Source organism: Balaenoptera acutorostrata, chromosome 5 (genome assembly GCF_949987535.1).
Source record: "Balaenoptera acutorostrata chromosome 5, mBalAcu1.1, whole genome shotgun sequence".
NCBI lineage: Eukaryota > Metazoa > Chordata > Mammalia > Artiodactyla > Balaenopteridae > Balaenoptera > Balaenoptera acutorostrata.
The window spans coordinates 100,901,990-100,916,394 of record NC_080068.1 but is presented as its reverse complement, the minus strand read 5'-3'; the positions used below and the strand labels follow the sequence as shown (position 1 = coordinate 100,916,394).

General features: G+C 41.7%; 1 protein-coding gene across 3 annotated transcripts in view; it reads left to right on the top strand.

Moving 5' to 3' along the window:
- Nucleotides 1-9,320: 9,320 nt before the first annotated feature.
- The window catches only part of CC2D2A (coiled-coil and C2 domain containing 2A), a 133,615-nt gene continuing 128,530 nt past the window's right edge, over nt 9,321-14,405 (top strand). For all 3 annotated transcript variants that reach the window (XM_007167328.2, XM_057546968.1, XM_057546965.1), the window contains exon 1: nt 9,321-9,474. The gene's annotated coding sequence lies outside the window, so the exon portion shown is untranslated. The remainder of the gene's footprint in view (nt 9,475-14,405) is intronic.

The following is a 14,405-nucleotide window of genomic DNA, read 5'->3' as shown; positions in this document are numbered from 1 at the left end:
AATTTGGGGCCAAATGCAAAGCTGAACCCCAGAAGCTGTGTGAACAAAGGAGAGAAAGAGAAATTTCTCCCAACAGCCTCAGAAGCAGTGGATTAAATCTCCACAGTCAACTTGATGTACCCTGCATCTCTGGGATACCTGAATATATAACAAATCATCAAAAAATTTAGGCGGTGGATTTTGGGAGCAACTGTACACTTGGGGTTTGCTTTCTGCATCTAAATTGTTTTTGGTTTTATGTTTATTTTAGTTTACTATTTAGAGCTTATTATCTTTGGTAGATTTGTTTACTGATTTCGTTGCTCTCTTCCTTTTTTCTTAATATATATTTTTTCCTTTTTCTCTTTTTGTGAGTGTGCATGTGTATGTTTCTTTGTGTGATATTGTCTGTACAGGTTTGTTTTTACCATTTGTCCTAGGGTTCTGTCTGTCCATTTTTCTGTTTTCTTGTATAGTTTTTAGCACTTGTTACATTGGTGGATTTGTTTTTTGGTTTGGTTGTTCTCTTCTTTCTTTCTTTTTTTTATTACATTTTTAATTCTTTTATTTATTTATTTTTTTTTAAGGATTTTCTTATTTATTTATTTATTTATTTTTGGCTGTGTTGGGTCTTCGGTTCGTGCGAGGGCTTTCTCCAGTTGCGGCAAGCGGGGGCCACTCTTCATCGCGGTGCGGGGACTGCTCTTCATCGCGGTGCGCGGGCCTTTCTCTATCGCGGCCCCTCCCGTCGCGGGGCACAGGCTCCAGACGCGCAGGCTCAGCAATTGTGGCTCACGGGCCCAGCTGCTCCGTGGCATGTGGGATCTTCCCAGACCAGGGCTCGAACCCGTGTCCCCTGCATTAGCAGGCAGATTCTCAACCACTGCGCCACCAGGGAAGCCCCAATTCTTTTATTTTTAATAATATTTTTCAATTTTTATTTTAAGGACTTTATTTTATTTTTTTCTTTCTTTCTTTCTTTCTTTCCTTTTTCTCCCTTTTCTTCTGAGCCAAGTGGTGGACAGTGTCTTGGTGCTCTGGCCGGGTGTCAGCCCTGAGCCTCTGAGGGGGGAGAGCCAAGATCAGGACATTGGTCCACCAGAGGCCTCCCAGCCCAATGTAATATCAAATGGCGAAAGATCTCACAGTGATCTCCATCTCAATGCTAAGACCCAGCTTCACTCAACAACCAGCAAGCTACAGTGCTGGACACCCTATGCCAAACAACTAGGAAGACAGGAACACAACCCCACCCATTAACAGAGAAGCTGCCTAAAATCATAATAAGGTTACAGACACCCCAAAATGCACCACCAGAAGCGTTCCTACCCACCAGAAAGACAAGATCCAGCCTCATCCACCAGAACACAGGCACCAGTCCCCTCCAATAGGAAGCCTACACAACCCACTGAACCAACCTTACCCACTGGGAGCACACACCAAAAACAATGGGAACTACGAACCTGCAGCTTGTGAAAGGCAGATCCTAAACACAGTAAGTTAAGCAAAATGAGAAGACAGAGAAATACATAGCAGATGAAGGAGCAAGGTAAAAACCCACCAGCCCAAAGCAATGAAGAGAAAATAGCCATCTACCTGAAAAAGAATTCAGAGTAATGATAGTAAAGATGATCCAAAATCTTGGAAATAGAATGGAGAAAATACAAGAAATGTTTAACAAGGACCTAGAAGAACTAAGGAGCTAACAAACAATGATGAACAACACAATAAATGAATTAAAAATTCTCTAGAAGGAATCAATAGTAGAATAATTGAAGCAGAAGAACGGATAAGTGACCTGGAAGATAAAATAGTGGAAATAACTACTGCACAGCAGGCTAAAGAGAAAAGAATGAAAAGAATTGAGAACAGTCTCAGAGACCACTGGGACAATTTTAAACAAACCAACATTCGAATAATAGGGGTCCCAGAAGAGGAAGATAAAAAGAAAGGGAGTGAGAAAATTTTTGAAGAGATTATAGTTGAAAACTTCCCTAATATGGGTAAGGAAAGAGTCAATCAAGTCCAGGAAGTTCAGAGAGTCCCATACAGGATAAATCCAAGGTAAAACACACCAAGACACATATTAATCAAACTATCAAAAATTAAATACAAAGAAAAAATACTAAAAGCAGCAAGGGAAAAACAATAAATAATATACAAGAGAATCCCCATAAGGTTAACAGCTGATCTTTCAGCAGAAACTCTACAAGCCAGAAGGGAGTGGCAGAACATATTTAAAGTGACAAAAGGGAAAAATCTACAACCAAGGTTACTCTACCCAGAAAGGATCTCATTCGGATTTGGCAGAGAAATTAGAAACTTTAAAGACAAACAAAAGCTAAGAGAATTCAGCACCATCAAACCAGCTTTACAACAAATGCTAAAGGAACTTCTCTAGGCAGGAAACACAAGAGAAGGAAAAGACCTACAGTGACAAACCCAAAACAATTAAGAAAATGGTAACAGGAACATACATATCGATAACTACCTTAAATGTAAATGGATTATATGCTCCAACCAAAAGACATAGACTGGCTGAATGGCTACAAAAACAAGACCCGTACATATGCTGTCTACAAGAGACCCATTTCAGACCTAGGGACACATACAGACTGAAAATGAGGGGAGGGAAAAAGATATTCCATGCAAATGGAAATCAAAAGAAAGCTGGAGTAGCAATACTCATGTCAGATAAAATAGACTTTAAAATAAAGAATGTTACAAGAGACAAGGAAGGACACTACATAATGATGAAGGGATCAATCCAAGAAGAAGGTATAACAATTGTAAATATTTATGCACCCAACATAGGAACACCTCAATGCATAAGGAAAATGCTAACAGCCATAAAAGGGGAAATCAACAGTAACACAATCATAGTAGGGGACTTTAACATCCCACTTTCACCAATGGACAGATCATCCAAAATGAAAATAAATAAGGAAGCACAAGCTTTAAATGATACATTAAACAAGGTGGACTTAATTGATATTTATAGAACATTCCATCCAAAATCAGCAGATTACACTTTCTTATCAAGTGCTCATGGAACATTCTCCAGGATAGATCATATCTTGGGTCACAAATCAAGCCTTGGTAAATTTAAGAAAATTGAAATCATATCAAGTATCTTTTCTGACCACAACACTATGAGACTAGCTATCAATTACAGGAAAAAAATCTGTAAAAAATACAAACACATGAGGCTAAACAATACACTATGAAATAACCAAGATATCACTGAAGAAATCAAAGAAGAAATCAAAATATACCTAGAAACAAATGACAATGAAAACATGATGACCCAAAACCTATGGGATGCAGCAAAAGTGGTTTTAAGAGGGAAGTTTATAGCAATAAAATCCTACCTCAAGAAACAAGAAACATCTCTTATAAACAACCTAACCTTACATTAAAGCAATTACAAAAAGAAAAACAAAAAACCCCCAAATTTAGCAGAAGGAAAGAAATCATAAAGATCAGATCAGAAGTAAATGAAAAAGAAATCAAGGAAAAGATAGCAAAGATCAGTAAAACTAAAAGCTGGATCTTTGAGAAGATAAACAAAATTGATAAACCATTAGCCACACTCAAGAAAAAAAGGGAGACGACTCAAATCAATAGAATTAGAAATGAAAAAGGAGAAATAGCAATTGACACCGCAGAAATACAAAGGATCATGAGAGATTACTACAAGCAACTATATGCCAATAAAATTGACAACCTGGAAGAAATGGACAAATTTTTAGAATAGCACAAACTTCCAAGACTGAACCAGGAAGAAATAGAAAATATAAACAGATCAATCACAAGCACTGACATTGAAACTGTGATTTAAAATCTTCCAACAAACAAAAGCCGAGGACCAGATGACTTCACAGGTGATTTCTATCAAACATTTAGAGAAGAACTAACATCTATCCTTCTCAAACTCTTCCAAAGTATAGCAAAGGGAGGAACACTCCCAAACTCATTCTACGAGGCCACCATCACCCTGATACCAAAACCAGACAAAGGTGTCACAAAGAAAAAAACTACAGGCCCATATCACTGATGCACATAGATGCAAAAATCCTCAACAAAATACTAGCAAACAGAATCCAACAGCACATTAAGAGGATTGTACAGCATGATCAAGTGAGGTTTATCCCAGGAATTCAAGGATTCTTCATGGAGAAAAGGGAACCCTCTTGCACTGTTGTTGGGAATATAAATTGATACAGCCACTATGGAGAACAGTATGGAGGTTCCTTGAAAAACTAAAAATAGAATTACCATGCAACCCAGCAACCCCACTACTGGGCATATACCCCCAGAGAAAACCATAATTCAAAAAGACACATGCACCCCAGTGTTCATTGAAGCACTATTTACAATAGCCAGGTCATGGAATCAACCTAAATGTCCATTGACAGATGAATGGATAAAGATGTGGCACATATATACAATGGAATATCACTCAGCCATAAAAAGAAACGAAATTGAATTATTTGTAGTGAGGTGGATGGACCTAGAGACTGTCATACAGAGTAAAGTAAGTCAGAAAGAGAAAAACAAATATCATATATTAATGCATATATGTGGAACCTAGAAAAATGGTACAGATGAACCGGTTTGCAGTATAGAAATTGAGACACAGATGTAGAGAACAAACTTATGGACACCAAGGGGGAAAAGTAGCGGGGGGTGGTGGTGGTGTGATGAATTGGGAGATTGGGATTGACATATATACACTAATATGTATAAAATGGATAACTAATGAGAACCTGCTGTTAAAAAAAAGTAAATTAAAAAAAATCAAAAATTCAAAAAACAAAAAGCATCATGTACCACAGTGTTCATTACAGCTTTGTTTACAATAGCCAGGACATGGAATCAACCTAAATGTCCATTGACAGATGAATGGATAAAGAAGATGTGGCACATATATACTCAGCCATAAAAAGAAACGAAATTGAGTTATTTGTAATGAGGTGGATGGACCTAGAGACTGTCATACAGAGTGAAGTAAGTAAGAAAGAGAAAAATGAATACCGTATGCTAACACATATATATGGAATCTAAGGGGGAAAATATGGTTCTGAAGAACCTATGGGCAGGACAGGAATAAAGACGCAGGCATAGAGAATGGACTTGAGGACACGGCGAATGGGAAGTGTAAGCTGGGATGAAGTGAGAGAGTGGTATGGACATATATACACTACCAAATGTAAAATAGATAGCTAGTGGGAAGCAGCTGCATAGCACAGGGAGATCAGCTCGGTGCTTTGTGTCCACCTATATGGGTGGGAAAGGGAGGGTGGGAGGGAGAAGCAAGAGGGAGGAGATATGGGGATATATGTATATGTATAGCTGATTCACTTTGTTATACAGCAGAAACTAACACACCATTGTAAAGCAATTATACTCCAATAAAGGTGTTAAAAATAAAAAATAAAAAAATTAAATTAAAAAAAAATCTCAAGACAGGGGAGAAAATTGCTACAGAATCCATTTAACTTCACCCCAACTCTGATCCTAACTATTTTGTTTAGTCACATTTGGGTCTACTTAATAAAAGAATTTAACAAGTGCCCTCAAAAAAAAAAAAAAAAAAGATAAGGGAGGTCATAATCAGAAGGTTAGTTAGCACAAGCATAGCAAACAAATCCTACCTCTTATAAGAGTTGACCACTTGAAGTAGAAGATCTCTCACAATAAACATCTACTACGTTCCCCCAAAACTCATATGTTGACAGCTAACCCTCAATGTGATTGTGTTTGGAGATAGGGATTTTAGGAAGTAATTAAGGCTAAATGAGGTCTTAAGGGTGGGGCCCTAATTTCATAGGATTGGTGGCTTTATATGGAAAAGAAGAGGGAGTTCTCTCTCTCTAATCCGCAGACACCAAGGAAAGGCCATGTGAGGACACAGCAAGAAGGCAGCCATCTACAAGTCAGGAAAAGAGCCCTTACCAAAAACTGAATCAACTGGCAACTTGATCTTGGACTACCATCCTCCAGACCTGTGAGAAAATAAATCTCTATGGTTTAAGCCACCCAGTCTACGGTATTTTGTTAAAGCAGCCAGAGCTAAGACAACATCCACATTTTTTTTCCATTAAACTTTACAGCATTTACTGAGTGCCAGGACTTGACAAATATTAACTTAATAAGCCTCGTCATGACCCTCTGGAGTAAGTACTATTATGAACTCATTTTACAAATGAGGATGCTGAAACCTTGAGAAGTTAAGGAAGTTGACTAAGATCCCTCAACTCTAAGATCCAGCATCCAATGTCTCTCTCTTCTCTGCTCCTGGACTCCACTGGACATGGCAGACATGGTGGACCTTGTCAATTTCTCCTCCATGTCTTTCATCCACACTTTCCTATTTTCCATCTCTCTGTGCCACATTTGAATTTTTTAAATCTATCTTTTACATCACTCATTCTCTTTCCAGCTCTCTCATCCACCCTTCACTTTAAAATAAAAAAAATCATGGATATATACATATATACACACACACACACACATATATCTGATTCACTTTGCTGTACACCTGAAACTAACACAACATTGTAAATCAACTATACTCCAATAAAAATTTTTCTAAGAATTCATGACTTTATTATTCATTTCTAAAAGCTCTAGCTGATTCTTTTTAACGTTTGCCTGACCTTTTTGACAGTATCTCACTCTTTTTCCATATTTTCAAAGCCTCTTTTTAAGTTCTTTTACAGTCATTGTTTTTTCTGATTCTCCATATGATCACTGCATTAACAGAAGTTCTTGGGTATCTAACTACACCCTCTAATTGCAGACCCTTTACTATTTCCTCCTGTGTGTCTAATTTTGTATTGTGAATTCATCTTCAGCAACATTTATCTGTAGCAATTCTGAATGGACTACTTGAAGGTGTGTCCCTCCAGAAAAGTTTTGTATCTGCTCTTACCCAGCACCCCACAGGGATACAGTAGCCTGAGACCACTAATTAAAATGTGTCACTTAGGGAGTTCCTAAATGATGTAGGTAGCATGAATAAGGGAATTCAGCAGCATGGTGCAAGCCAATGGTTATGAATTCTCAGGAGATATTCTTCCTGCCACATGCAGAGTTGGTGAACAGAGACAGACAAGTTTTCTCATGGTCTCCCTGCACCAGCACTAGGTAATAGCCCCTTTCAATCAAAAGACTTCTTTCAGTTCTGAAAGTCTTCTTTGTATTACTTCTTTGATACATTCTACCTTTTCATTTTCTTGATTCTCTCTTTCTATATAACTACAAGTGTTGAATTTCTGTGATCCTCTCATTTTCTCTGTATTGCCTTTCTGTAAAGGCGATATGCTACTTCCTTCATTGGAAGAGCCAGAAATACCCATATCTGGGACCTGTTCTTTGTGACCACTCAGTTTTTCCAGAAAACAATATTCCATGTTTTCCAATTTGGTTCCAGTGAAGGTGGGACAGAGGATCCAGGTATACGTGCGGGTGTCTCAGCTCTGTGAGAAAGGTGCGTCCTCCCACCTCTCCATTTCAGACCCAGTTTTCAGCCCTGAGACACACACACCTTCTGCTGTACCTGAACTTGAGACCAGTGTCTCTGGTACAACTTCCCTGGAGAAGAAACCCCCAGTTTTCTCAAGGTGGCAGGAGAAGAGGGGGTTGGGAAAGAAGGGTATTATTCTTCAGGCTTCCAGGGGGTCGGGGAGGGTCCTGAGGACCTAGCCCCTCTATATATAGATTTTCACATTTTCTTGCATTCTCAGCCCCAGAGCCTCCCCACTTTCCTTGGTACCTAACTGTATTCATTTCCTGGGGCTGTCATACAAAGTACCACAGGCTGGGTGGCTCAAAACAACAGAACTTTATTGTCTTGCCATTGAGGAGACTAGGATAAGAAATCAAGGCTTTGGAGGGTTGGTTTCCTCTGAGGGCTGTGAGGGAGAGTCAGTTCCAGGCCTCACTCCCAGCTTCTGGTGGCCTCACATTCCTCGGCTTATAGACGATGTTCTCCCTGTGCCTTCACAGGTCTTCCCTCTGTGCATGGCTGTCTGTGCCCAAATCCCCCCTTTTTAAAAGGACACGGTCCTATTGGCTCAGGGCCCACCCTAATGACCTCACCTTAAATTGGCTACCTCTTTAAAAGACCTTATCTCCAAATAAGGTCACATTCTGAAGCACTAGGGGTTAGGACTTGAACATATCTTTCTGGGAGACACAATTCAGCCCATCACACTGCTGAGCCAAATCCGGAGCCCTCTCTGAAGTTCTGCAGAGCGGATCAGCTCATTTCCTCATTTTCATGCCTACCTGGCCACCCCACCTCACCCCCCACACACACAGGTACACACAGAGGCACACACACATGTACACATACAGACAGAAATGCAAAGACACACACACAGACACAGACACACACACACATACACATACACATACCGACAGAAATGCAAAGACACACACACACATACACATACACATACAGACAGAAATGCAAAGACACACACACAGACACAGACACATACAGACAGAAATGCAAAGACACACACACAGACACACACACAAAGACACACACAGATACATACACACAGACACACACAGATGCAGAGACACATACATACACCAACTTAGATACACACACAGACACAGATTCACATACACATATACAGACACACACACACGAGACACCAACACACATAGACAGACACACAGACAGACACACAAACAGATATACAGACACACAGATATACACACACACACACACACAGGCACACACAGATCCACACAGATGCACACACACACGCACACATGCTAGTATACTTGGAGGGTGGCTTTTTTGGTCTGTTCATTCCGTTACTCTGCCATCTGCTTTGCCTCTTTTCCCATTTCCTTTGCTTTTTGGGCCATAACAGTGATATCCTCGTTCAGTAAGTTCAGTGGGATTCAGAGAATAAGCAGAGATTCCTCTTGTACATTCAATTTTCCACGTTTAACCAGAAAGCGCTCCAGAGCAACCTCCAGGGAGCCTGTGCAGCCGATAAGTTAGACATCCTTGCCCTGTAATGACGACCTTCGCTGACTCTAAGCCACCCACCTCTGAGCGTTGCCTGTCATTGACCAGAAATGCCCAGCAACCAGGTGCTGTGAGGGAAGGGACAGCTCCGAAAGCTTGACCTCATTTCTGCCCAGCTCCCCCATGCTGATTCCCTTTGTGCTTCTCCTGTAAGCTGTGCACCTCTGCTCACCCCGTGCGTGTGTGTTCCTCTGCTAGAGTAACCTGTCACTTTAAAAGAAAAAAAAAGCCACCTAGTGACCTTCCTTAGGAACGGGTTGCTAAGCGGGTGTTTTTGCTGAGACGTGGCTGCAGCTTCCCAGGGAGCAGCCCAGGGGCCGCCCCAACGTTCAGCCTTTCCCTCTGGATTTTTTAGAAGATTCAACAGTGAGACGCATTCCACTTTCCCTTCATCCCAGGAAGGAGAATCTGCAAAGTGCCTTGTAAAGTTCCTTAAGGTAAATCACTTCTTCCCGGGAGCTGGGCTGCAGCAGTGCAGTCCTGCTTTCAGCTACCAGGCTTGGAGTTCAGCCTCTCCCCTGGATATCCTGAGCCTAATGAATTGTAAATGTAGGGGTCCTCATCATTATTATTTACGTTTTACTTTCTGGAATGGAAACGTACAGTATGACTTGGGCTGCTTTGATTTGAGCCACTGCCTGGTGTCTGGTTTGCAGGAAATTAAGTCCGGCTCATGACAGCCCCTGGGTGGAATTTCTCCCGAAGCTGTCTCTGCTTCCTTCCTAGGATGTCCACGCCATCCTGTTGCATTCTGGTCTCCCGGAAACACTGGCTGCCGGTTGCATTTCTGGGCCTTTTAGTTCAAATTGGTTGGAGGGGCGAAATACTAGTTATTGCAAGCTTCACTTTCCTTGGCATTAGACAGAGGAAGATCCGTTACAGACAAAGGCTGGCTGCTCTCCCTGAAGACCCCGGAAATCTACCGGCTGTGTTTAAACTGATTGTTTCCCTTTGTTACAAAGAGGGGCTCTGAAAGGCTGATAAAGTCTAATGGGAAATACATGTACGTTATTGGATTTTCATATAAGCTTTCCTGCAAGTAGATTCAGGACCAGAATGAAATCTCTTTCAAATGGATCTCCTAGAGCTCTTTTAAGGAGTCATGCATTCAAACATGTATTGATCATCAACAATGCACCAGGCTTCAGTAAGGTGCTGAAGTTTCGAGTGTGCAAAAATGAACTAGAGCAGGTCGGAAGCTCAGAGTTCACTGGGAAGACAGACCTATAAACAGATAATAACAGTACAATGAGCTAAGCGCCATAAGAGATTTATGAAAGGCTTTGAGTGCTTAAAGCACAGCAGGATGACTCCCAGGGAGGGTCTGGGAGCATTCAGTTCATCAGATAAAGGCACTGGGTATATGTCATATCACACAGCTCAAATGTGGTATTTATACTCTTTGAAGACAATATACATTATACGGAGTTGATGAAATGATTCTCTAAAGCTATTTGTCACTCACCTTTTACTACAGGAAGCTGTGGCTGAAATATGGACAATTAGGAAATGAAATCAAACAGGGTGCGCATGGCACCTGCCCAGTGTTCCAGGATCTAACAGGATCAGACAGAAAAGGCTAAATGCTGTGCACAGGGAGAAAATGCTCGTAGGTGTGAGGACAGGGGATGGTTTCAGAAACACCATAAAAGGAAACAGAAAAAAAAACTGCCCTGGGCGCAGCTGGGGCATGGGAGAGAGGGCATATTGGTTATCAGTGCCACAAGTTCAAAGTTGAGAACCAAAGATGGTAATGGGGACTTTGACATCACCTAAGGTCTTTCTTACGACTCTCATTCCTGTCCCCTAACTGCTTTTTCCCTCCCCATTCCTTTCTTCTACATTCCGCCTCTACCGTCACCTTTTCTTAATAATAACACTTACTTCCCAGTATTGAGAGCCTGGTCCATGCTACGCATTTTACTACACATATTCTATCATTTAACCCTGATAAAATAATCACTCATTGAAGTAGGAATTATGATCACAAGTTTACAGGTACAGCAATGTATCTCAGAGGGGTGAAGGCATTGCTCCAAGATCACACAGCTGATAAACAGAGTTGGAATTTGAATCCAGGTTCACATAATTTTTTACAAAGGTCTCACTCTTTCTATAAACCCATGTCTTCACTGTTCTGGCGTAGGACGCATATACTGTATTATCTTCTAAGCGGCCAAGGTTGAAATGCATTGCATACAATGCCGCCCTTTTCATATACCTTCATTCCTTTTTCTCTGCTTCTTTAGAATTTGCCACAAGACTCTCTGGACAGGACTCTGATCCTCTGATGACCCTCAGAGATAGTCCATTCGTTTGGATGAAGGCGTCAGTACTTTCCTTGAAAAATATCTTTGGTTTTCTGCATTGAGTTAAACTAAATACATCATTGACCTAAAGTAGCCAAAGCCCTTTCTCACAGGGGCAATGCTCTGTGCTTTTCAATTGTAAATATTTCGAGAATAGTGGACTAACATAGAAAAGTTACTGATATTGCAAAACCAGAATAAACGTTGAGACAGAGAGGTAGGGGGACGTGGAGGAGGACACTGGAATCACAGATTCTAGGGGCCAAGTTCTGATTGTGACATTTAATAACCATAATGGCAAAGCATGGAACCTGTCAGAGGCTAACCTCAGAGGAAACCTGCATTTCCTCATGTGCAAATTGAGGCACATGCTACTAAGTTGGAAGTGTTTTTGTGAGCCCGAATGATAACGTATATCTAGCGAGAGAACAAAATAAGTCTGCAGTAAATCACGGCTCTTATTTTGCTGTTGCCAATAGGAATATATTAACAAACATTCCGTGTACATGATGATGACAAGCTGCATATTGAAGTTGCAGAGTATTGATTTGTTTTCTTAGCAACCATGCTCATAAAAAGATCAATTTTGATGTCATTTGATTTCCTTAGAAACTCATTCAAAGGTAATGATCAGGAAAAAATGAGGAGAAAAAAATCAACCCCATTATATTTTTCATTTTCTGCTTCTGTTTCTTTCCATGTAACGTTTTTTAACTTGTTGAGAATCTTTTTTTTTTTTTTTTAGTTACTAAAATGTTTCACAGTTCTTTTTTTTTCCGCTTCATAATTACCACTGTTTCAGGGAGCTCCCTTGCCCTGTAGAATTTTATTTTTATTATCTGCCCCCTGATTCTCTCTAGATTACCTCCTCACCCTTTTAATATCTTAGCTGCTTTCACTATTTCCTTTCCTCCATATTTTACAGCCTGGGAGGAGTTCTGGACTGGAGACAATAGAATTTCAGATGCTTTATTTCCCTTTAAGGTGCTAATTCTCCGTTAGGGTAAATTAAACCTTGAAGGCTTCAGATGAGCTGCTTACATGACAAAGTCCCAGTTAAGATTCAGGTTCCATAGCTATTAGAAGGGCTTACGATTTGTCAGCCTTGCTGTCGCTCCCCGTGTCATTTAATCTTCACAGTAGCCCAAGGAGGACAGTGAAGCTTTGAAGGCCTTCAGAATGTGGCCAAGGAAGACACAGCCAATAAAGAGTAATTTAGCCATTCATTCAACAAAACGTATTGTGCCTACAGGGAGCCATAGTCCTAGGCTCTGGGGCTAAACAATGAGCAAATGTTCCTGCCCTCTTGGAGCTTATATTTTAATGAGAATGGGCAGACAATAACAAATAAATATGTATGTCAACTGGTGATAAGTACTATGGAAAAAGAGATCACTGTAAGTTGGTCAGGGAGCTCCAGGAGGGTAAGGGTGGGAGATTATCATTGTACTGTGGGTGTTCAGGGAAGATCTCTCTGATAAAATGGAATCTGAGCAGTTCTGAAGGAAATGAAAAGAAAGAGAACAGGGTAGATGTCTTGGGAAAGAGCGTTCTAGGCAGAGCAACTGCAAAGGCCCTGAGGCAAGAAGATTCAAGGGCAGATCATGGAGGGGCTTGTAGGCCATTGAAGGATTTTGGATTTAACTCTGTTAAGGGAAGGAAGTCACTGGAGAATTTTGAGCGGAGGAAGGACATGATCTCACTTATATGTTAAACAATTCACTCTGGCTTCAATACAGAGAATGGATTGTAGGTAAGTGCGGTGGGAAGCAAAGACGTCAGGAGACTCTTACAAAAAACCCTGAGAGACAATGGTACTGGACCAGGGTGGTAACAGTGAGCTGCTTAAACGTGGTGGGATTGTCAATGTAATGTGAAGGCGAAGACGGCAGGGTTTCTGATGGATTGGATGTGGTGTGTCATGTGAGAGCCAGAGAGGATTCAAGAATGACTCCCAGGTTTCTGGCCTGGGAAAAACATAGAGTTCTGTGTATTGCAACAAGGAAGGTTGCAGGACAAGCAGATTCAGGGTTGATGACAAGGAGCTTTGTTTGGGGCATGTTAAGCCAAGGGAAGGTGTCCATCAAGCGCTTGGATGTTTGAGTCTGGAGTTCTGGGGAGACGTTTGGGCCCTGGGTGTAAATTTGGGGAGCATCAGTAGATTGACGGTATTTAAAGCCAAGAGACAGGACGATCTCACCAAGGGAATGAGGCAAGGCTGAGCCCCAGGCACTGTCACACGTGGTGCTCGGAAGATGAGAAGAAACCAGCCGAGGAATCTGAGCAGGAGAAGCAGTGGGTAGGGGGAGAACCAGGAGAGAGCGTGTCTGAGAAGCCAAGGGAAGAAGATATTTCAAGAAAAAGAAAGCGACTGGTCACTTTCATTGCTAAACGCCTCTGACAGGGCAACTGAGGTGAGGGCTGAGGATTGATCATAAGATGTGGTGATGCGGGCGTCCTTGGAGATGCTGGCAAGAGCAGTTCCAGGGAGCGCTAGACTCAAAACACTGATTTGGAAAGAGAGGGTTTGCGGATTTTTCTTTTAGAGGGTTGAACAACTGAGCAACGGCTAGAAAGAGATGTGAAGCCCAGAGAGAGTTTTTTAAGGAAGGGGGCTTTGTACATGGATAGGAATGAACCAAAAGAGCAGGAAGAAATGAAAGGGGGAAACTGTCCAGATCAAGGCCCTGGAGGGGGCGGGAGCAGTGCCCAGGCAGAAACCCTGGCCCAGATGGAAGCAGGGACAGACCACAGGAGCAAGTGGAAGCAGAGGCGGTGACATGACTCAGTGGGGTGAGACAGGGGGATGGGGATGGGGGAGGGTCCATCTCTAGCTTTATCTCTTTGCTCTTGAAATGAGAACAAAGGCCAAGGGTAGAGAGTGAAGGGGGATGGGAAAGTGAAGGCTTGAGTGGAGAGGAGAGGCTGTGAAATAGTCCTTCAGGAGTTGGATTCCTACCAGGGTCATCTGACACCAAGGGCAGAGCCTTTTCCTGGCTTCCACCTCCTACACAGGAAAGCCAAGCTCTTTGACAGGCTCGTGGGGACAGAGGGTCCAG